Source organism: Pan troglodytes, chromosome 1 (assembly GCF_028858775.2).
Source record: "Pan troglodytes isolate AG18354 chromosome 1, NHGRI_mPanTro3-v2.0_pri, whole genome shotgun sequence".
NCBI lineage: Eukaryota > Metazoa > Chordata > Mammalia > Primates > Hominidae > Pan > Pan troglodytes.
Genome location: NC_072398.2, coordinates 96947614 through 96972078, shown reverse-complemented (window position 1 = coordinate 96972078; position 24465 = coordinate 96947614). Strand labels below are relative to the sequence as shown.

General features: G+C 36.8%; 1 long non-coding RNA gene across 12 annotated transcripts in view; it reads left to right on the top strand.

Moving 5' to 3' along the window:
- Nucleotides 1-24465, top strand: part of LOC100609205 (uncharacterized) — a 185240-nt gene that overhangs the window by 44673 nt on the left and 116102 nt on the right. For 10 of the 12 annotated variants that reach the window (XR_010152416.1, XR_010152414.1, XR_010152413.1 and 7 more), the window contains exons 2-4: nt 17527-17644; nt 19120-19257; nt 20285-20390. This is a non-coding gene — a long non-coding RNA (uncharacterized LOC100609205). The remainder of the gene's footprint in view (nt 1-17526; nt 17645-19119; nt 19258-20284; nt 20391-24465) is intronic. The other 2 variants (XR_010152415.1, XR_002939132.3) reach the window with 2 other exon arrangements.

Genomic DNA, 24465 nt, shown 5'->3' with positions numbered 1-24465 from the left:
TTTATCCATTCATCCTCTGATGGACACTTAGATTGATTCCATATTGTGACTATTGTGAACAGTGCCACAATAAATGTGGGTATGCAGATATCTCTTCAATAAACTGATTTTCTTTCTTTTGGATAAACACCCAGGAGTGGGATTGCTGGATCATATGGTAGATCTATTTTTAGTGCTTTGAGGAACTTTCATACTGTTTTCCATAGTGGCTGTACTAATATATATGCTACCAACAGTGTATAAGAGTTCTCTTTCCTCTGCATCCTTGCTAGCATCTGTTATTTTTTTCTTTTTAATAATAGACATTTTAACTGGGCTGAGATGATACCTCATTGTGGTTTTCCTTGATAATTAGTGATGTTGAGCATTTCTTGCTATGCATTTTGACCACTTAAATGTCTTTTGTGAAATATCTATTCAGCTAATTTGCTCACTTTTTAATTTTTTTCTTTGCTGTTGAGCTGTTTGGTTTCCTTATAAGTAATGGTTATTAATCCCTTGTCAGATGGATAGTTTGCAAATATTTCTTCCCATTCTGCAGGCTGTGTCTTCATTATGTTGATTGTTTCCTTTGCTGTGCAGAACTTTTTAATTCAATATAGTTCCATTTATCTATTTTTACTTTTGTTGCCTGTCCTTTTGGGGTCTTACCCCCCCAAAAATTTGCCTAGATGAATGTCTGAAAGTGTTTCCCCAATGTTTGCTGTCAGCAGTCTCCTGGTTTTAGGTATTACATTTAAGTCTTTAATCCATTTTGAGTTGACTTTTGTATATAGTGAGACATAGGGGTCTAGTTTCATTCTTCTGCATATGGATATCCAGTTCTCCCAGAACTATTTATTGAAAAAGATATTCTTTCCCCAATGTATGTTCTTGGCACATTTATGAAAATGATTTGGCTATAAGTATGTGGATTTATTTCTGAGTTCTGTATTCTGCTCCACTGGTTTATGTGTCTGTTTTTGTGTCAATACCATGCTGTTTTGATTATAATAGACTTGTAGTAAATATATATTTTTAATTATACTTTAAGTTTTAGGGTACATGTGCACAATGTGCAGGTTTGTTATATATGTATAAATGTGCCATGTTGGTGTGACTTGTAGTATATTTGAAGTCAAGTAGTGTGATGCCTCCAGCTTTCTTCTTTTTGCTCAAGATTGCTTTGGCTATTTGGGGTCTTTTGTGGTTTCATACAAATTTTAGGAATGCTTTTTTCTATGTCTATGAAGGATGTCATTGGTATTTTCATAGGGATTGCATTGAATCTATAGATTTCTTGGAGTAGTATGGACATTTTAACAATATTAATTCTTCTAATCCATGAGCATGGGATATTTTCCCATTATTTGTCTCCTCTTCAGTTTCTTTCATCAGTGTTTTATAGTTTTTATTGTAGAGAACTTTCACTTCTTTGGTTAAATTAATTCCTAGACATTTAGGGTTTTTTTGGTATTATTATAAACGGGATTATAAGATGGATTTCTTGGTTTCTTTTTCATATTGCTTGCTGCTGGTGTATATAAATGCCACTGAATTTTCATGTCGATTTTGTATCCTGCAACTTTACTGAATTTGTTTATCAGTTCTAAGACTTTTTTGGTAGAGTCTTTAAGTTTTCCTAAATACAAGATCATGTTGTCTGCAAACAAGGATAAGTTGATTTCTTCCTTTCCAGTTTGGATGCCCTCTGTTTTTTTCTCCTACCTAATTGCTCTGGCTAGGACTTCCAGTACTATGTTGAATAGGAATTGTGAAAGTGGTCATCCTTGTTTTGTTCCAGAGCTTAGAGGAAAGCCTTTATTTTTCCCCATTCATTATGATGTTAGCTGTGGATTTGTCATATATGGCCTTTATTGTTTCTTCTATACCCAGTTATTGAGAGTTTTTATCATGAAGCAGTGTTGAATTTTATCGAGTACTTTTTTTAGCATCTATTGAAATGATCATGGCTCTTGTTCTTGATTCTGTTCATGTGATGTATCACTTTTATTGATTTGCATATGTTGAAGCATATGCATAGGAAGCTTTTATTCCTAGGGTGAACCCCACTTAATCATGATAAATAATCTTTTTAATGTGTTGTTAAATTTGGTTTGCTAGTATTTTGTTCAGGATTTTTACATCTATGTTCATCAGGCATATTGGCCTGTAGTTTTCTTTTTTTGTCGTGTTTCTGTCTGGTTTGGGTATCAGAGTAATGCTGGCCTCATAGAACGAGTTAGAGAGAATTCCTTCCTCTTCAATTTTTGGGAACAGTTTTAGAAGAATTGATGTTTATACTTCTTGAAAAGTGTGGTTGAATTTGGCAGTGAAGCTGTCTGGTCCTGGACTTTTCTTTGTTGAGAAATTTGTTATTACTGATTGAATCTCATTAATCATTATTGGTCTGTTCAAATTTTCTTTTTTTTTCCTGATTCAATATTGGTAGGTTGTATGTTTCCGGGAATTTATCTGTTTCCTCTAGGTTTTCCAATTTGTTGGCATACAGTTGTTCATTATGATCTCTAATAATCCTTTGTATGTATCTGTGGAATCAGTAATCAGTTGTAATGTCTTTTTTTCATCCTTGATTTTAACTGGGGTCTTTTCTTAGTCTAACTAATGGCTTCTTGATTTTGTTTATCTTTCCAAAAAACCAAATTATCATTTCATTGATTATATATATATATAGTTATATATATATATAGTTATATATATAGTTATATATAGTTATATAGTTATATATAGTTATATATATAGTTATATATAGTTATGTATAGTTATATATAGTTATATATAGTTATATATATAGTTTCAATGTCATTTTTCATTGATTATGTATATTATATATACTCAATGTCATTTTTTCATTGATTATATTATATATATAGTCTCAATGCCATTTCTTTCTGCTCTAATTTTTATTATTTCTTTTTTTCTACTAATTTTGGGTTTGGTTTGTTCTTGCTTTTCTAGTTTTTGAAGTGCCTCATTAGATTGTTTATTTGGAGTCTTTCTACTTTTTTTGATGTAGGCCTTTATTGCTGTGACTTTACCTCTTAGAACTACTTTTGCCATATTCTATAGATTTTCATACATTGTTTATTCATTTTTTTCTCAACAAATTTCTTATTTTCTTCATTGACCTATTCATTGTTGAGGAGCATGTTGTTTAATTTCCATGATTTTGTGCAATTTCTATTGTTCCTTCTATTATTAATTTCTAGTTTTAATCCATTGTTGGAAAGATATTTGATATGATTTTGATTTTTAAAAATTTGTAAAGACTTGTTTTGTTCTTTGAAAGTTTAGTTGAATTTGTCAGTGAAGCCATCTGTCCTGGACTTTTCTTTGCTGGGAAACTTTTTATTACTGATTTAATCTCATTACTCATTAATTGACTGTTCAGGTTTTCTGTCTTCCTGATTCAATTTTGGTAAGTTGTATGTGTCCAGGAACTTACATATTTCGTCTAGGTTTTCTAGTTTGTTAGTGTATAGTTCATAATAGTCTCTGGTGAACATTTGTAATTTTGTGATATTAGTTGTAATGTCTCCTTTTTCATTTCTGATTTTACTTGGGTCTTTTTTCTTTTTTTCCTTGGTTAGTCTAGCAAGTGTTTTATTGATTTTGCTTATCTTTTCAAAAAACAACTTTTCATTTCATTGATCCTTTGTAACATTGTTTTAGTCTATATTTCATTTAGTTGTGCTCTGATCTTTACTATTTCTTTCTTTCTGCTGATTTGGGGTTTGGTTTGTTCTTACTTTTTAGTTCCCTGAGGTGCATTTTAGGATTATTTGAGATCTTTCTGTTTTTTTTTTTTTTGATGTAAGTGTTTATTGCTGTGAACTTATTTCTTATCACTGCTTTTGCTGTATCCCACAGATCTTGGTATGTTTTGTTTCACTTTTCATTTGTTTGAAGAAATTTTTTATCTCATGTTAATTTCTTTCATGACCCAGTGGTCATTCAGGAGCATGTTGTTCAGTTTCCATGTATTTGTACAGTTTCCCAAGTTCCTCTTGTTATTGATTTCTAGTTTTATTCCTTTGTAGTCTGAAAATATACTTGATATGATTTTAGTTTTTAAAAATTTATTAAGACTTGTTTTTTATCCTAACATGATCCATCCTGGAGAATGTTTCTCGTGCTGATGAGAAGAATGTGTATTCTGTAGCTATTGGATGGAATGTTCTGTAAATGTCTTTTAGGTCCATTTGATCTAGAGTGTAGCTTAACTCTGATGTTTATTGACTTTCTGTCTGCATGATCTGTCCATTGCTGAAGGTGGCATGTTTAAGCTCCCCACTATATTGTATTGCAGCGAATCTCCCTTTTAAATGTATTAATATTTGACTTATATATTTGGATGCTCTGGTGTTGGGTGCATATATATTTACAATTGTTATATTGTTTGGTTGTATTGACTCCTTTATATCATTATGTAATGGTGTTTTTTGTCTTTTTTCAAAATCATTCTTTTTTTTATTTTTTATTTTATTTTTTCACACATTTATTTCAGCAAAACATCATCCTTTGTATTGTTAACATTAATTTGGATTTTAGAGTTTATATGGTTTTGTTTTTATCTTTTATGTAAGTTAATTTTGGTTCTTCAGTTGTGTAAAAATTACAAGGGAAATGAATTTATATATAACTAGTTAAAACTGACACATACAGGATACACATTACAATAAAAACAATTTAAGTCAATCCTGAAAATGTCTGCAAAAATATTTTCATTGGAAGGGTTAACATAATAATTATATTTGAGAAGCACCACTTTTTACTATTATCAGTAACCTTCTGCTTAAAAATTCACCAAAATACCCTATTGCATATATTCTTTATATTCAGTCCAAACAGCCCTTCCAATCCACACCCAAAATCATCTTAGTTCCTTCCTTTCATCTACTTGCCCTCTGCTGAAGCCCCTGGATCTTCTCCCCTGTTCCCTCAGGAACTCCTACTCCTCCATAAAGACCCAGCTCAAGTGCTACTTCCTCTGTGAAGTCTTTCTGGAATCCCCACAGGATTTAATGCTCCCACAATGTATCACTCAGGGCCTTGCAGGAAACACACCACACATTCCAATGGGTAGTTGAAGGACTTTACTAGAAAGGCATTGTGACTTCTGAGAAACAGATACAGGTTGTGGAAGAAGCTGAGGACACACTCAGTATCCCACCTCACACTTTTCCTTTCTTTTTATCTGCTACCAGGGTCCCCATTGGCTGAACCTAACTAGAAGCCAAAGGGCAAAGAAATCGTAATGTTTAATTTTATGTGTCAACTTGACTTGGCTAAGGGAGTCCCACATAGCTGGTAAAACATTATTTCTCACTGTTTTACCAGAAACAGAATAAGAATGTTTCTGGAAAAGATGAGTATTTGAATCCGTAAACTGAATAGAAAAGGTCACCTTCATCAATGCAGCTGGGCATCATCCAATCTGTTGATGGCCACAATAGAACAAAAAGGCAGAGGAAGGAAGAATTTGCTTTCTGCTTGAGCTGGGACTTGCATCTTCTCTTGCCCTTGGACATTGCACTTCTGGTTCTTAGGCCTTCAGAACTTGGACTAGGACTTACTCTCAGAGTTCTTAGGCCTTCGTGTATGTGTGTGCATATATATATATATTTATTTATTTATATTTATATATGAGAGAGAGAGAGGGATTATACATTGGTTTTTTCCGTAAAAGTTACGCTGAGTTTGTCTGCCTTCCTGCCTTTTCTTCTACCTCCTCCACCTCTTCTTCTGCCTCTGCTACCTCTGAGACATCAAGACCAGCTCTTCTTCTACCTCTTCCTCCTCAGCCTACTCAACATGAAGGCAACAAGGATGAAGACCTTTATGATGATCCACTTCCACTTGATGAATCGTATGTTTTCTCTTCCTTATTTTATTTTATTTTATTATTTATTTATTTTTTTAGGGAACAAAATATAATTATTTAATAATTAATATTAATCAGTAAAATCTTAATACATGTAACAACATGGTTGTATCTCAAAACATTAGGAGAAAAAAGTTGAACAAAAGATTGCATAATTGTATTTACGTAAAATTCTAGAAAGTCACAAAACAATGGAGACTGGAAGTAGATTGGAGTGGTGTGGTGCTGGGATGGAGGGAGGGGAGGGATCTAAGGCAAATTAGAAAAATCTGCTATGGTTTGGGACTGTGTCCACCCTGCTCCCTACATCTCATGTCAAATTGTAATTCTCAGTGTTGGAGGTGGGGTCTGGTGGGAGGTGATTGGATCATGGGGGTAGAATGTCCCTCTTGCTGTTCTCATAATAGTGAGTGAGTTCTCACGAGATCTGGTTGTTTAAAATTGTGTAGTACCTCCCCCCATCTCTTTCTCCTGCCCCCGCCACGTAAGACATGCCTGGTCCCCTTTACCTTCTGCCATGATTGTAAGTTTCCTGAGGTCTCTCTAGCCAGGCTCCCTGTACAACCTGTGGAACCATGAGTCAATTAAACCTCTTTTCTTTATAAATTACCCAGTCTCAGGTAGTTCTTTATAGCAATGTGAGAACAGACTAATACAAAAACTTTAAAAAAAATTTATATATATGTGTTTTATATAATTATATATAATTTATATAATTTTATATATAAATTGTGTGTGTGTGTGTATATATATATATATATATATATATATATATATATACATACTTTTTTTTCCACAGCCAATGTCATACTGAATGGACAAAAACTGGAAGCATTCCCTTTGAAAACTGGCACAAGGCAGGGATGCCCTCTCTCAACACTCCTATTCAACATAGTGTTGGGAGTTCTGGCCAGGGCAATCAGGCAGGAGAAGGAAATAAAGGGCATTCAATTAGGAAAAGAGGAAGTCAAATTGTCCCTGTTTGCAGATGACATGATTATATATCTAGAAAACCCCATCATCTCAGCCCAAAATCTCCTTAAGCTGATAAGCAACTTCAGCAAAGTCTCAGGATACAAAATCAATGTGCAAAAATCACAAGCATTCTTATACACCAATAACAGACAAACAGAGAGCCAAATCATGAGTGAACTCCCATTCACAATTGCTTCAAAGAGAATAAGATACCTAGGTACCTAGGAATCCAACTTACAAGGGATGTGAAGGACCTCTTCAAGGAGTACTACAAACCACTGCTCAATGAAATAAAAGAGGATACAAACAAATGGAAGAACATTCCATGCTCATGTGTAGGAAGAATCAATATCGTCAAAATGGCCATACTGCCCAAGGTAATTTATAGATTCACTGCCATCCCCATCAAGCTACCAGTGACTTTCTTCACAGAATTGGAAGAAACTACTTTAAAGTTCATATGGAACCAAAAAAGAGCCCACATCGCCAAGTCAATCCTAAGCCAAAAGAACAAAGCTGGAGGCATCACGCTACCTGACTTCAAACTATACTACAAGGCTACAGTAACCAAAACAGCATGGTACTGGTACCAAAATAGAGATATAGACCAATGGAACAGAACAGAGCCCTCAGAAATAATGCCACATATCTACAACTATCTGATTTTGACAAACCTGAGAAAAACAAGCAATGGGGAAAGGATTCCCTATTTAATAAATGGTGCTGGGAAAACTGGCTAGCCATATGTAGAAAGCTGAAACCGGATCCCTTCCTTACACCTTATACAAAAATTAATTTAAGATGGGATAAAGACTCACGTGTTAGAACTAAAACCATAGAAACCCTAGAAGAAAACCTAGGCAATACCATTCAGGACATAGGCATGGGCAAGGACTTCATGTCTAAAATCATTCTTAATTAAAACCTCTTTTATCTAAGCATAGCCACTCCTGCTCTCTTTTGATTTCCATTTGCATAAAGTACCTTTTTCCATCTCCTCACTTTCAGTCTGTGCATATCTTTATAGGTGAACTAAGTTTCTTATAGACAGCCTATAGTTTGGTCATTTAAAAAAATCAATTCAGCCACTCTATGTCATTTAATTTTAGAAATTAATTCATTTATATTAAAAGTTATTAATGATAGGTAAGGGTTTACTATTGGCATTGTGTTACTTGTTTTCTGGTTGTTTGGCAGAGTTTTCTCTCTCTTCTTGTTTACCTTTGTAGTTAAGTGGTTTTTTCCCATAGTATGTTTTGATTTTGTGCTATTTATTTGTAGTGTATTTATGATAGGTTTTTGCTTTTTGATTACCATAAGGCCTACAAAAACATCTTATGTTATTACAGGTTATCTTAAGCTGATAATGACTTAACTTCATAGCAAAGAAAAGAAAAATAACAACAATAACAAAAACAACAATAAAAAACCCTCTGCAGAGGGTTTAACACTATTCTTTAACACTATTTCTTTAACACTATTTAACACTATTTTTTAACACTGTTTCCTCCCCATTTTTTGACTTTTTGATGTTTCAATTTACGTTTTTATATTGCCTATCTCTTAACCAATTGTTTTAGTTATTGTTTTAATAAATTTTTCTTTTAGTCTTTATTCTTAAAATATAAGTGACTGACTTACTTCAATTACAGTTGAAGTAAGTAGACAGTCTGAGTCCACTCATGGACACGTGTGATCCAGCACAGGAGAAAATCAAGGATCCTAAGACATTTAGAGTATTCTGAATTTGTCTGTTTTTTTTTTTCTTTTAGCAGTGAGTTTAATAACTTTAGATGTTTTCTTGTACATTAGCATCCATTTCTTTCAGATTGAAGAACTCCCTTTAGCATTTCCTGTAAGACAGGTCTGCTGTTAAGGAATTCTCTCAGCTTTTGTTTGTCTGGAAATTCTTTATCTCTTCTTCATGTTTGAAGGCTAACTTCGCTGGGTACAGAATTTTTGTTTGGCAATTCCTTTTTTCCTTTGTCACTTTGAATATAGCATCCTGTTCTCTCCCGGTCTGTAGAGTTTCTGCTGAGAATTCTGCTGAAAATTGTATTGGGGCTTCACTGAATATGATATATTTCTTTTCTTTTGCTGCTTTGAGTATTCTTGCTTTGTCTTTAATTTTTGGTAATTTAATTATGATATGTCTTGGGGATTTCTTCTTTGGGTTGAATTTGATTAGTGACTTCTGAGCATCTTGTACTTGGATGGCATCATCTTTCTCCAGATTTTGGAAACTTTCAGCCATTATTTCCTTAAATATGCTTTCTAGGCCCTTCTCTTTTTTGTCTCCTGGGAATTCTTGTTATATGGAGGTTAGTTCACTTGATGATGTCCCATAATTATTATAGGCCACTGATGGACTGTAACTAATTCATGGTCTTCTACCTCTGCTAGGTCCAGACTGACAATGAATATTGACAGAGACTTTCCCCTTGACCTAACTATAACTAGTCAGGCTCTTCTGAACCCAACTAGACCCCATTCTTGGGAATGTCCACAAGAGTCCAGTTTTAGCAAGAATCCTGTTAAATCAGTTTAGACAGAATCCTCCACCCTTAATATCTGATCACCTTCAGTATCTGACCAAATTCTTCCTCTCTCACCATCTCCCAGGTAATATGGGATCACTGTGGCCTGTCTTCAGTAAGAATCTTGTTAGGTCAGCTTATCAAGAATTATCTTACCCTTGCAGTAGTTTTTAAACTACTGACCCTCCACATTCTTCTTCTTGGCTATAAATTTCCTCTTTTCTTTGTTGCATTAGGAATTGAGCTCCATCTCTCTCCCCACTACAAAAATCCCATTGCAGCAGTCCCTACACTTTTCAAGGTAGCCCTGAATAACACCTGTCTTACCAGTTTAACAAGTGTTAGTGTATTCTTTTGCTTTAATAGTATCAAATGATTGTTTATGGCTTATTCCTGAGTATCCAAGATTAAATCTTTGCCTTTCTGTCTTACCTGTTGATTCAGACCCTGAATGATCAGGAAGATCCTGACTGCTTAAGACTAGGCTTTGGTGAAACCCCATCTCTACTAAAAACACAAAAAATTAGTCGGGTGTGGCGGTGGGCTCCTGTAGTCCCAGCTACTCGGGAGGCTGAGGCAGGAGAATGGTGTGAACCTGGGAGGCAGAGCTTGCAGGGAACTGAGATGGCACCACTGCACTCTAGCCTGGACGACAGAGTGAGACTCTGCCTCAAAAAAAAAAAAAAAAAAAAAAAAGACTATGCTTATCTGTGCTTTTATGTGCTTTTATCTCCAGATTTCAATGGACTGAAATCAAGGTTGAATGGTCTATTGTTTTTCAGACTATCCATAGCTGTATCAGCACTTCCATAGCTACCATGTTTACAACTATAACCTGATCCTTGCACCATTACTATCACTCTGTATATGATTAGACCCAAATTCACCTTGGGTTTGACTTGTCTGGCTTCTGAGTGTGTTATCTATCTCCTGCTTGATTATGACTATGACTTGCTTGTCACTGGAGGGAACTTCCTCTGTCCATTGTTTTACTGATCATCACTTCTCATGACTAGACCCAAACTGTCCATGAATTTATGTCTGGCTAGGAAAAGACATGGATTGTCTAGAGCTGTCTCATATCTATTCATGGGCCATCTATCTGCCTTTTTCTAGTGTTGGATCCTGATTGTTCATATATAGATTCAGACTAACCATTAGTGGATGTTTGTGATAAGACCGAGCGTTTAGAGTTTATAGAAATATCTCTTATCAACCAACTGTCCATGGACTGATTCTATCTCTGTGTCTCCAGATTGTATTTTATGGCCACTGACCTAATTGTAACTTCATCCTTGATGTCTGCTTATTTTGGGTCCAGAATATATTAATAGTGCTCATCTGTGAATTGACCCTGAAGGTCTAGTGCTGCCTTTTGATTGTCTATAGTGAACCAATTTCTTTTCCTTATGTTGAACACGGATTCTTCTTGGAAGACTAGATTGCCTATGAGTAGATGTCCATCCTTGATGAGTTTCTGGCTTACCTTTTGACTGTCCATGGCTAGAGCTATCTCTTTTTTTTTCTCTGGATCCAGACTGCCTATGCCTATACACAACTTGACCACAGGAGAAGGGTAACTGTCTATCCCAGCCTCCTAACTATGCTTCATTACTGGAAAGAGTAAATTTAGATCTCTGCTGTTTATGCTGGATGTAGACTTTGCAGGTGATGATTATCTATGAAAAGATCATGAATGTCCAGAGCTCTCTCCTTATTGACTGTAGCTGGATCCATGTCTTCTTATATTGGGTCCAGATTTTCCATGTGTAGACCCAGACTGTCCATAAATCGATGTCTGTCCTGAGCATCTAATGCTATCTTGTGATTATCTGTGGTGAGAGCCTTGTTTTCCTATTTTATCAGATTTCTGTTGTTTTTGGCCATACCCAGGCTATTCATGGGTTCATGCTGACTGTCTGAGTTTTCTGATTGTCTTTCAATATCATTAGATTGACTATACCTGGGCACCTTGGTCCATTTGTACTGATTCCAGACTCTGTAGGTGATGATTGGTTATGAGATGACTTGGCACTCTCTCCTGACTGTCCATTGAATTCATGCAAACTGTCAATGACTGGTTATTTGGCCCTGCTGAGATACTGACTATCTGGAGCTTCTTCCTGTTTGACCATGACTAGGGTTTTGTTTTCCTCTTTTGCTGGATCGGTATTACCTATGACCATATTTAGACTGGTCATGGGTAGATACCGACTGTTCTTTTGAATCTCTTGATTGTCCCTCGCTGTCACTGGACTAACTATAGTTAGAACTCCTGGCATACAGATGGCATGTCAAAGAACTAGAATGAGACTCCCTATGGAAGAATGTGTAGATATATAAGAAAAAAAGCAACAGATAGAACTCTGGAGACTTTCAGTCTTTAGAAGTCAAGCAGAGGAGGCAAAGCCAGTCAAGTAGATGCAGAAGTAGTGGCCAGTAAGGTAGGAGGGAATCTAGGAACGTATAGTGTCATGGGAGCCAAGAGAAAGAAGGAAGGAGAGGTTAGCTAAATGCTAAATGCTGCCAGGGTACTAAGCAATTGAAGTGACCATTGAACTTAGCCATATGGATGTTGCTTAGTGGCTTATTTGGCATTTGAGATGTTTATAGGCATTTCAAACTTGATGTGACTAAAACAGAGCTCCTGATTTCTCTATCATCAAACTATAGTGCACCTGTTGTTCTTCATCCAAATAATCATAAAAAGTATCATCGTCAACCAGCTTGGTCAGACTAAAACATCGAGTCATCTTTCATTTCTCTTTTCCTCATCTTGTATGTACAGTCCATCAGCAAGCGCTGTCAGTTTTCTCTCAAAAAAGTTTTATTTTCTTTTTGAGACAGGGTCTCATTTTGTCACCCAGGCTGGAGTGTGGTGGCACGATCTTGGCTCACTGGAACCTCTGTCTTCCAGGCTCAAGCAATCCTCCCACCTCAGCCTCCCAAGTAGCTGAGACCACAGGTGCACGCCACCATGCCTGGCTAATTTTTGTATTTTTGGTAGAGACGGGGCTTTGCTATGTTGGCCAGGCTTGTTTTGAACTCCTAAGCTCAGGCCATCCACCCACCTTGGCCTTCCAAAGTGGTGGGATTACAGGCATGAGCCACCACACCCAGCCTCAAAATATTCTTAATCCATCTTTATTTCTATCTTTACTGCTAACAATCTAGTTCATGTTGCCATCATCTCAGCTATATTATTGCAACTAGTCTCTGCTCTTTCTTCTTGCTTCATCCCACAATCTCCTGTCCACACAACAACCAGCATGAAGTTTTTAAAAATGTAAATCAGTGTTACTTCCCTGCTTAAAACACTCGAAGAACTTCTTATTATTCTTAGGATCTTAGATAAACTTTTTACTATTATTCTTTTTGTGATTTGACCCTCATCTGCCTCTCTGATCTTATTTTGTCCCTCCCTTCTCCTTCTTCACCATGCTGTGGACCCACTGACCTTTCAGTTCAGAAGAATATGGTGTCTATTCTGCCTGTTCTTTTCTAAAGACCCTGTGCTCTGCCTTTTTTGTTGATCTCTTTTTCTCTATATAGCTGGTGTCTGTATTTCTGGTTTCTGTTCAGATGATTTCTCCTATGAGTAACTTTCCTTCCTGTCTCTGGTACATGTATTTTCTTTATGTCATTTTATTACTGTTTGAAATTTGATTAGTTTCTGTTTCCCCCTCCAGAATGTGTAAGCTATTTGAGAGTGATGATTTTGTCTGTTTACTACTGTAAACTCAGAATCTAGAATAGGGCCTTGCTCATGGTTGGCAGGCACTTATCGGTTATTGTTGTATGAATAAACAAATAAGTGTTTCCATCTGTGTAAAGTATCCTTCCTTCATTTTTCTTTAGCACATTGTTCACATTGTTTTCTTTGCATGCCTAGCATTCATTCTACATATAGCATGTAGTGTACTGAATTACAGTTGACATTTTATGGGATTGTCTCATATGATAAGTGATCTTTGTCAGGCGAGGCCAGTGATTACAGCTTATTCATGTTAGTATCCGTGTCATGTGTCAAAGTACCTACTCAGCAGTAGGACTCAGTTACATGAATCAATGGATGAATCATTCCATTAGAATTCAACCATCATGAATTCAGAAAATAGAGAATCAGAGGTTTGGTTTCCTGAAATCAGCTTCTGTCCTACTGATATTGATCTAACTGATCTTACTGATCCTGTCTAAATTATCGTATATCAAAAAGGATGCAGGATATAAGCATCCTCTGCATCTAAAGATTCAACAAGATGTATGACTCATCCAGTCCACAGTAAGAGCTGCATGATATTTAGATAAAGCCCTCTGAAAATAGTGGAGACAATCAATGCTGTCTTTCTTTCAGCCTACAATGTCTTAGGGCTGTACAATGCAGCAATGCAAAGAGTACTGAGTAATCTCAGAGAAAGCACATTTCAATCTTCAATTTCTTTCTCTATTAGAGAATCTTATGGTTACAGGGGACCTAAAATAACTTTTTAAGAAATCCAAGCATCCAGTAGTGTTTTGCAGAGTACATCCCTATATTTCCACTTTGGTTAACAATAAGTAGGAATAGTTGGATGGGTTCTCTCTTACCCAGTTCGCCAACATACATGTAAGGATGTCGATTGAAGGAGTGGCAGGATACTAAAGGTCAGGAGAGTGGCCTTTTATACCAGCTAAAGGTCCCTGCTCAGGAGAAGCCCCCTTTTGTGAATGGTCTGATTCATCACATTCTGATCCACCCATATCTCCACTTTTCTTTCTCTACTGTTTATTTCCTAACTTTTTCAAGTACTAGTTTCTGCTTATATTAGCAGCTTCCAGATTTAGGTTGACATTTGTCCTGGCTAGCATAAATTTTACAGAAGGATCTCTTTGGAAATAATAGCCTCCTTGTGTACATCTGTCATTATTTATACTTTGTTTTATTTCCCATATTGACCTAACAAAGGCTTGAGGCATATATGCTGAAAAGCAATGATCCTTGAGCTGAGGTAGTAGAATATGCATGTGTAAGAGGGATCTGAAATCCAAAGTAGGTGAAGAGTTTTGGAGAGTTCTCAGCTAGGATTTAATCTCACCTAGTTTGTTACTGTGAATTCCATATGTGAGTATTATAGAAATATGCCTGGGAGTTAATGCACTACTAACTGTGATCTTTGATATATTGTTATAAATGGAAATGAGAGAACACTGGAGGTTGGCAGATTTAGTTGTATTATCCCAAATTGAAAAGTGAGGTCTACTTTTCTCTTTTTGTCATGGTTATTAACCTGGAATATCAGACATATGCTGCACACTCTGCCTTTGTGAACCTTGAGACAGTATGTTTACTTCTATAGTAGCACCACTAACTCTGTGCAAGAGACTCTCATAGAGATTCTCACTAACTCTGTGCAGGAGATTCTCAACCCTGGACTTTTTGTTTCTAGTCCTTTGTATCTCACTGCATATATAATCTCGCCACATGGATACTTAGATACTTAGATATCCCCGTCATCTCATACTGGACCCATTATAATCTTTCCCCCAGGTGTGTCTTTTTTTCTATTGTCTCTTGTCACATATCAGTGACATTCTTTTGTGTCTCAGACTAAGGACTCTATAGTCATTCATCATTTCTTCCCTTTCTTCACCTTCACACTCACATGACCACCACATTCTGTCAGTTTTACCACAGATTTATCTCCTGGATCTAAGCTTCCTCTCTGTCCTTGGCATGGCTTGTTTTATTCTGGCCCTGGCTACCTTGTATCTGGATTATTTCCAGAATCTTCTTAATTAGTCTTTTTCTACCATCAAGATATCTTCATACCAGTCCTTCTACATTGCTGCAAGATTCATATTCCTATAAAAAATATTATAACATTTTCTTGCCTTAAAGCTCCTGGTAGCTCTCCTTTGTCTATAATAAATTCCAAATTTCTTACCTTGGCATGCAAGCCTCCTGAAAATCAGGCATGAAACTTCACTTTTTTAGCCTTCTCTACTACCACTTGTCTTTTATGGGATTGTTCCTTTGAATGTTAACAACAATCCTTGATCATTTCTTACCTAATTAATGTCTTTGCACATACTATTTTCTCTGCCATTTTTCTTCTCCGCCAGACAAGCTCTCTTACAAATCCTATAAGATCTGCCTGGAAATGTCATCTCCTTTATGATGCTTTCTGTGACATTCTCTGCAGTTTAAGCAATTCCTTCTAGTGAAGTTACTTGCATTGAAGTAGGGCCATCCCATAGCTCCTGTCACATTGTGTTACAATCGTTTGTTCATTTGCCTGTCGGTTACCCATCCCTATCACCTGGACCCCATCTCTATGCCAATAGATATGGTTAATAGATATTTTGCAAGCAATAATCTCTAGTGGTTTGGGACCTTTAGGGAAGGCATAGATGGTCCTCCTCTTGGAGCCACAATGACATTAGCCTGTTAAAGGCTCTGACTCTGAGAAGCTCTGTAGAACCCAGGACCCTGTCTGTAACCAGGGTTTCCCAAATATTTCTAATCAGGGAACTCTTCTTTTGAAGAACATCTATTATTAATCAAGGAATTCAGTAAGGGAACTGTTGTTCTGTATCAAATACTCTCTGAAGCATTAAAAAATGATAGACAAAAAGCCATGTTTTTGCTTCATTGTCAGCATTAGCATCTTTATCTCTCTTTATTTCTTCTCTTTTCCAGAGGATTTTATCACTTTATCACTCCAGCCACCTAGCTGAAAATGTATGATATGGGTAATGCCCTCAGGGGACTGGTACCCTGGTTTCTGTCCTTACAATGGATAGGCTTCCAAATCTTACTGATTCATGGGTTGCTAACACAGCTTGCAGGGTGGTTAGCTATTATGTTGAAAGGCAATTTCTTTGAATGAATGTAGATCACCATTTTAATCAGTGACTTGAATGACAATGTGAATTGATGGCAAATATGTTATGTATAAGATTCAGGATGCATGAAGAAGATTTTATAGGCTGGAATGAAATGGTGGGAAAATCTAGAAGAAATAATTTTAACAATTGTATAAAAAAGTATCCTGAGCTGCGAACTTCTATATAACTAGAATAATCAGTGAAGTACAGTTCCAGAAGTCCTTCAAGTGTGGACTTGTGTCAGCGGTTATGCGCTTTTATGTTGAAGCCATAGATTTCTCAATCAATGCTGATCTTGTGGTGGTGAAGACTGGTTCAGTGTCTCCATCAGCATTTTAATACTTTTATTGGTGTGACCTGCTTTTACAATTTCCTATAGTTTTCCAGGAATTCATCTCTATTTTAGGATTGCCCAAACAACTTTGGGCAAAATCCTCCAAGGCTGGATCAGACATGTTAAATGGCATTCCCAGTAGTGGTAAGCATATCAGTGAAATTATGTGGAACACATACTTTTTGAGTTTTGACTGCTTCAGGGTGAATTTTTTTCTTCTCTGGCATACTTTTTAAGGGGTTAGGAGGTAGTCTTTGCTCTCTCCCTTTCTTCAAAATTTTTGATCTACATACACTGGAATCAAACTCTTTTCCCCACTTTTTACTGTTTCTTTGTTGGAACCCATTAGTACTCATGCAAAGTGTACTCCTGTCAGTTAAAATAACTATCACTGAATTATGCATCATTCATTTGTAGTGTGGGTATATTTCAACTAATATTTGTATTCTTCTTATGCAATTTTTACTTAAAAAAAAACCTTTTAAGGTAAGTATATATGATTGGGTTGACTTAAATAACACAATGGTTGTATGCTTCTTGAGTAGAACAGGTCACAAACTAGCCTGCAACTATGTCAGCTTCAAAGGTTTTGGAGTCTGGCTCACTTGAGTTTGCCTCCTGGCGCTTCCATTTACTGTTGTATGACCTTGGGTAAATTACTTAGCCTTTCTGAGTCTGTTTCCTCATCATCAAAGTAAGGATGATAATGCCTATTTTAAAGGGCTGTTGAAGTATTAAGTAAGCTAATTATGTCAATTATACAGCACATTGTGTAACATTTTAGTTACATTAAAACTCAGCTATTATATAATTATCGCAGTTTAGTTGTTATTCTAATATTGGCTATATTAATTGTGTGAACTTTTGTACTTGTATGTATTTCCAGTAAGAGAGGATCTGGGAATGTAAATGTCTTTTTCTTTTTCCAGGATTTTTCCTCTTAGGATTTATTTCCCTGGAGACCTCATGAAGAATGATGTGGGTTCTATAGGGTACAGTGTGATCTGGGTCCTGCCTAATCTCCTTTCTAAACTTCAGAAAATCATGGTAGGTTTTCATGTCTTATAGATAAAGCAGAACTTCAGAGAAATTGTGACTTAAGGGTAGAGTTCCTTCAAATATTGTCTTTTGCTTTTTGATTTCCTCTGTATTTTTACACCTGATGAATGAGAACCTTATTGGAAAAATGTAGCAAAAGTGCCAGGAACATGGTAAGAAGAAAGTAGTTAGGGGAATGGGATAGGGATGGGGGCAAATAGTGCTACTAAATGGTTAAAAAAATGCATTTATCCCTTTCTCTTTTTGTACCCAGCTGACTTCAGGTGTACTATGTTCTGTGCTCTCTCTCCCTCAAATGAAATATAGTCTTCTATCTAATGTCACATTATAAATATTAATATTTAATGTGACTTTGTTTGGGAGGCTTAGTTAGGGACTTAGCCAGGATTTTGGCTAGCTTGAGCCTAGGGCTTGGAGCCTCCTCTGTAGCTTGAACACTAATGTTCCTTTTTTTTCTGGCTACACTCTCTGGCAATACTCTCTGGTTCCTTTCTTTCTGGCTACACTCTCTTCCTTTTCTATCAAGACTTTCAGATGTCAAGGTTCCCAAGCTCAATTCCTAGATGCCTTTTCTTCCCTTAAGCTTTCTCACCACGCTGGACTGTTCTCTTTCACTCCTGAAATTATTTCATGATCTTGCTGGGTTAGTCTTTACTTTGTGCTCTAAACTTTCTGGCATCTTGAGGTCTTCAGCATTCAGGCACTGAAGCCTAATTTTGACATGTGGAACTGAAAACAGAATTAGAAAGTAATTATCAAAGAGTCCTCAAATGGTTAAAGGATGTATAGGAGAGTGAAGCATGGGGAAAAATACAAGTCAGCCTTTGGAGGGGATGGACAGTAGGACAGGGACAGTAGGGAAGAAGCATAAGGTATTCTACTTCTGACTGGCTGTCTGCATCCTAATGTGTTTTTTTCTGAGTTTTTCATTGAAGTAATATATATATAATACTTGACATATGTATGTATATATGTATATATACAGAAAAGTGTACAAATCAGAAGTGTACAGATTGGTTAATTGTCTCAAACTGAACCATCCATGTAACCAACTCCCAGATTAAAAAAACTTAATGTTACTAGCACCCCCAGAAGCCCCCACCTCTTTTTCCATCCAGGCACTCCCCACTCTCTCAAAGAGTAATAATTATCTTGACTTCTAACATCATAAATTAGTTTTACCTATTTTTGGGTTTTATATAAAAGGAATCATACAGTGCTTTTATATCTGGCTTCTTTCACCTAACACCCATGTTTATGCATGTAGCCACTTTTCATTCATTCTCATTGTTCTATTGTATTACATTATATGAGTGTGGTACAAATGATATGTTCTTTCTCCTAGTGATGGCTATTTGAGTAATTTCCAGTTTTTGACTAGTAAAAATAGTGCTGCTATGTACATTGTTTTATGTGTCTTTTGGTTAACATGTGTATGCATGTCTGTTCCCTTCTCTTTCTAGTGTGCTGACAGCTTTTAATCACAGTTCAGTAATGAATTTAGTTATAACAATGAATATTTATTTGGTTATCAGCAAGTGGCTTATTGAGTACATTTCCAAGTGAATACATGGAAAGTGTGAGGCTGAGGCAGAGAAGCAGTAAGTCATAATATTAACCATTGGTTATTTATCAGTGTTGTTAATATTAACCATTGACTGTTTATTAATGTTGTTAATATTCTTGCAAATCCAGTCATCTGAACTCCTGACAACAGAGATCATGTCAATAAGTTCAAGTTTCTGAGTCCTGGAGGCCAGAGAATGGAGATAGTCTATATTCCTAACTAGAAATCTCTTCATCATCCGTGTATCACATAAGGATGCAATATTGTATAGTGGACAGGAATAGAAGCTTTGGCATTTTACTGCCTGGGAATAAAATCTGGTACTATTGGGAAAGATTACTTTATTGTGCTTTAATTTTCTCATCTCTAAAGTATACATAGTAACAATATCTACCTCAACATTATTAGAAGATTAAATTAGTTAATCCATGTAAAATCCTCAGTAGAATACTTGGCATATAGTAAATAATCAACATTATATAAAACTCTATAGTGGAATGTGCTACAAGGTGTACAGCAGCAGTTTTAGGTTCCAGAATTATAAATCTAGGCCTGTAGTTTTTAATTCTTTGGAGAATTGTGGCCAGCTTTTATAAAATTAAGACACCTGAAAAAGCAAGAAATTTTAGCTCAGAAATTAAAAAAAAAACCTTTAGCTGAATCTCAAATGAAATAAGTGTATGTGCTCCTTCCACCTTGGGAAATGGTGGGCTTGGTCAGTATTAGTTTAATCGTATTTTTTCTCTCATTTTCTTCTATATTCATCCAAGAAGCTTGGGTACTTATAAAATGCCTAATGCCAAAGAATAAAGTTTAATTTTGGAATGAGCTAAAATTCTCTTTGGAAATAGCTGCAGTTTACATAAATAAAATAAGTACTTGAATTCAGTGCAGTGCCCTGGGAGATGGCAAGCTCTTAAGCACTTTATGCTCTGTGGGATCCTGAGGTAAATCTAGGAGCTTTATTCTCAAGGATATTACTGACTCATCCCCAGTTGACTTTGTTCCAAATTGGGTATTGAGTCTCAGTATCTTATAGTTTACTGTTTTTTTCTTTGTAGTACCTTGGAGTTGTGGAGGCATGTTTATAAGCAGATCTGAGTTTTGCCACACTGGAATTTATTTATTCATTGAACAAATATTTAATACCTACTACAATTCTTAGCCGTAAGTATTTGAAATTTATGATATGAGTTTGACACGATTCCTGGTTTGGTTGCCACTGGTGAAATTCTGATTTGTTTGTACTCTGTTTTGTCTACTTTGTTAGATATGTAGATTGGGACATTTTGTAATGTGTCTTGGTTCTGCTATTTTTATCTTGAAGAGTATCCTTATACTTCATTCTTAACTTTTTCCCTCAAAGTCTCCCAGCCAGGTCATCTGCATAATATCTTCTTTTTTCTTTCCTTCAGTAAAAAACTGAGCTATATTTTCACCAGAAGAGGTGAAGTGAGAAGAGGGGTTGAAACGTCTGCTTTAGCCTCCTGAACATTCTTGGCTGTTCTAGGATGGTCAGGAGACCCAGCAGTGCTATCTATAGACTTCCCAATCCATGGTGTTTCTTCCTTCTCTCCAAGGGAAGTTTTTTGGTTGCTGTATAACAATCCCAAAACTTAGTGGTTAGAAATTCCAGTCGTTCTACTATATTTCAGGATTCTATGGGTTAAGAATCTGGGGACAGCTCAGCTGGGTAAAACTTCTGGGTAAAACTTGGCTGGAGTCTGTAGCATTCAGCCGTGGGCTAGGCTGGACTTGACTCACACACTCAGAGCTCTGGCACGATGACTAGAAGGTTGGGCTTGACTGAGTATCTCTCCTTATCTGTATATTCAGGAATTCTCCACATGATCTCTCCAGCAGGGTAGTCAGAATTTTTACGTGGCAGCTTAGGGAACCGAGAAGGCTTAAAAATAAAGACCAACCAAATGAAAATAAGCAAATGGTATTTATTCAGAGTTTGCTATAGCAAAAGAGTCAGCTACTGTGACTTTAAAAGCCCATTCCTCCATTCTGTCAATCCAGCTGTTTCAGGATGAAGGTGAACATGGTAAGACCAGTGAATTCCATGAGCATGAGCCCACTGCCACACTTCTTTAGCCATAAAGTGAGTGCCTTGGTCGGAGGCAATGCTATATGTGACACTATGAGGATGGATAAGGCATTCTGTGAGTCCACGGATGGTAGTCTTGGCGGAAGCATTGCGTGCAGGACAGGCAAACCCATATCCAGAGTGTCTGTTCTGGTGAGGAAAAACTGCTGCCCTTTCCATGATGACAGAGGTCCAATATAATCAACCTGCCACCAAGTAGCTGGCTGATAACCCCAAGGAATGGTGCCATATCGAGGGCACAGTGTTGGCAAATTGCTGCTGGCAAATTGGGCACTCAGCAGTGGCCATAGCTAGGTCAGCCTTGATGAATGGAAGTTCATGTTGCTGAGCTCATGTGTAACCTCCATCCTTGCCACCATGGACACTTTGTTCATGGGCCCACTGGGCGATGACGGGGTGGCTGGGTAAAGAGTCTGAGTGGTGTCCATAGAACGAATCATCCTATCCACTTGATTATTAAAATTCTCCTCTGCTGAGGTCGTCCTTTGGTGAGCACTCATATTAGATACAAATATCTTCGCAGTTTTGACCACTCAGAGAGGTCCATCCACATACCTCTTCCCCAAATTTCTTTGTCACCAATTTTCCAATCATGCTTCTTCCAAGTCCCTGACCATCCAGCCAAACCATTGGCTATAGTCCATGAATCAGTATATATTCATACATCTGGCCATTTATCTTTCCAGGCAAAGTATACAACCAGGTGCACTGTTTGAAATTCTGCCCACTGGGAAGATTTTCCTCACCGCTGTCCTTCAGGATGCCCTAGAAAGGGCCTGCAGTGCTACAGCTGTGTCCACTTTCAGGTAGTGCCTGCATATTGTGCAGAGCCATCTATAAACCAGGCCCTAGTCTTCGCTTTCTCTGTCAACTCATCATAGGGAGCTCCCCATGAGGCCATCAGTGCAGGCTGGGGGAGAGAAGGCAGGGTGGCAGGATTGGGGATGAGGAAACTTAAAATCATGGCAGAAGGGGAAGCAAATGCATCCTTCTTCACATGGCAGCAGCAAGGAAAAGAATGTTTGCTTCCCCTTCCACTGTGATTGTGAGTTTCCTGGGATCTCCCCAGCCATGCTGAACTGTGAGTCAATTAAACCGCTTTCCTTTATAAATTATCCAGTCATGGGTATGTCTTTATTAGCAGCATAAGAATGGACTAATAAAACAGTAAATACTGCTCTGCTGTTTGCCTGGGTAGTGCAGTGGTCTCCTACCTAGTCTTCTTGCCTCTGGTTTCATCTCCTTCCTGTCTTGCTGCCAGAATATTTATCATGTGACTTCTGATTAAAACCCTTTATTTCCTACTCTCAGATGATAGAGACCTAACATCTTAGCATGGCTTATAAGCCTCCTTTTGATCTGGTTCTCATGTTTCTGGAATCATTTTTTGCCATGCCCCTCACACTCACCTCATATCTTGGCTATACCGAACTGCTACTATCAGTTTCTTGAGCCCACCTTTGTTTTTCTTTGGGATTTTGCACAAGTTGTTTAATCCCCCGGAATACTTTCCTTCCCAAATCAAGCTGGCACATTTCCAGCCATTTCTAGAGTTTCCATGCCCATGTCTGTTAAACTCAGAAGTATTATTTGAGCCATCTCTTCCTTACCACTAAACATGGTTAGCTGGTACCACTATAATTTATACTACCACTGCATCTTAATAATATCTTTTTAAAATTATTTGTCACACTTTCCTCCCTGGTCAGTAAACTTCTGAAGGGCAGATCTGTCTTTCCCATCTTTGTAAATTCATCTAGTGTAGAGCCTGACAATTAAATGCTCAATACTTTCCTTCTAATGAGAGAATGAAGTAATATTGCATCAAGAGCCAGATATCCACATTATTTAGATTCTTATTAGTCTAAGCCTTATTTTCAGCCTTCTATTTGAAGATATGTGGAAGTGTGTTTGGCACATAGCTAGAGCCCAGTCTCAGTCTTGTCCAGTCTTTCCTCACGTGATAGTGGATCAAGTCTTTGAAGGGAAAGAGCGATAAAAACTGATGGCAGTGTGGCCCAACTAAGAGCTAGGGACTATGTTGCTCATTTTCATATGAAACTATTTAGATTATTTGTTAAATTGTAAACCACAATCTTATTGCCAATAGCTGAGTCACTTTTGTAAGAGCATAGGTGACGATTGTAAAGTTTTTTGTTTTAATACAATTTTATTTACAAAAGCTGATAACAAGCTGGATGGGCCTTTGGGCCATAGTTTGTCAACTCCTGTTCTAATCCATAAGCATGGTATATCTCTCCATTTATTTAGGACTTCTTAATTTCTTTTAGCAATATTTTGTACTTTTTGGTGTTGTGGTCTTATACATTTTTTGGTTAAATTTATTCCTAGGAATTTTATGTTTTTTAAATTGACACATAATATTTACATATTTATAGGGTATGTGTGATATTTTGTTACATGCATAAAATGCATAAAATGTGTAATTTTCAAGTCAGGGTATTTGGGGTAGCTATTACCTTGAGTATTTATCATTTCTATGTTTTGGGGACATTTTGAGTTCTGTCTCCTAGCTACTTTAAAATATATAATTCATTATTGCTAACTATAGTCGCCCTACTCTGCTATCAAACATTAGAACTTATACATATGTCTGTATATTTATACCCATTGACCAACCTCACTTCATTCCCCCTTTCATCCACGCTTTTTTCTGACTCTAGTATCTATCATTCTACTCTCTATCTTCATGAGGTCAATGTTTTTACCTCCTACATATGAGTGAGAACTCATATTTGTCTTTCTGTGTCTGGCTTATTTAATGTAATATAATGAAGTTTATTTCTACCCATCTTGCTGCAAATGACATTATTTCATTTTTTTTTTTTTAAGATGCTCTCTTATTTATTTATTTATTTATTTATTGATCATTCTTGGGTGTTTCTCACAGAGGGGGATTTGGCAGGGTCATAGGACAATAGTGGAGGGAAGGTCAGCAGATAAACAAGTGAACAAAGGTCTCTGGTTTTCCTAGGCAGAGGACCCTGGGGCCCTCCGCAGTGTTTGTGTCCCTGGGTACTTGAGATTAGGGAGTGGTGATGACTCTTAACGAGCATGCTGCCTTCAAGCATCTGTTTAACAAAGCACATCTTGCACCACCCTAAATCC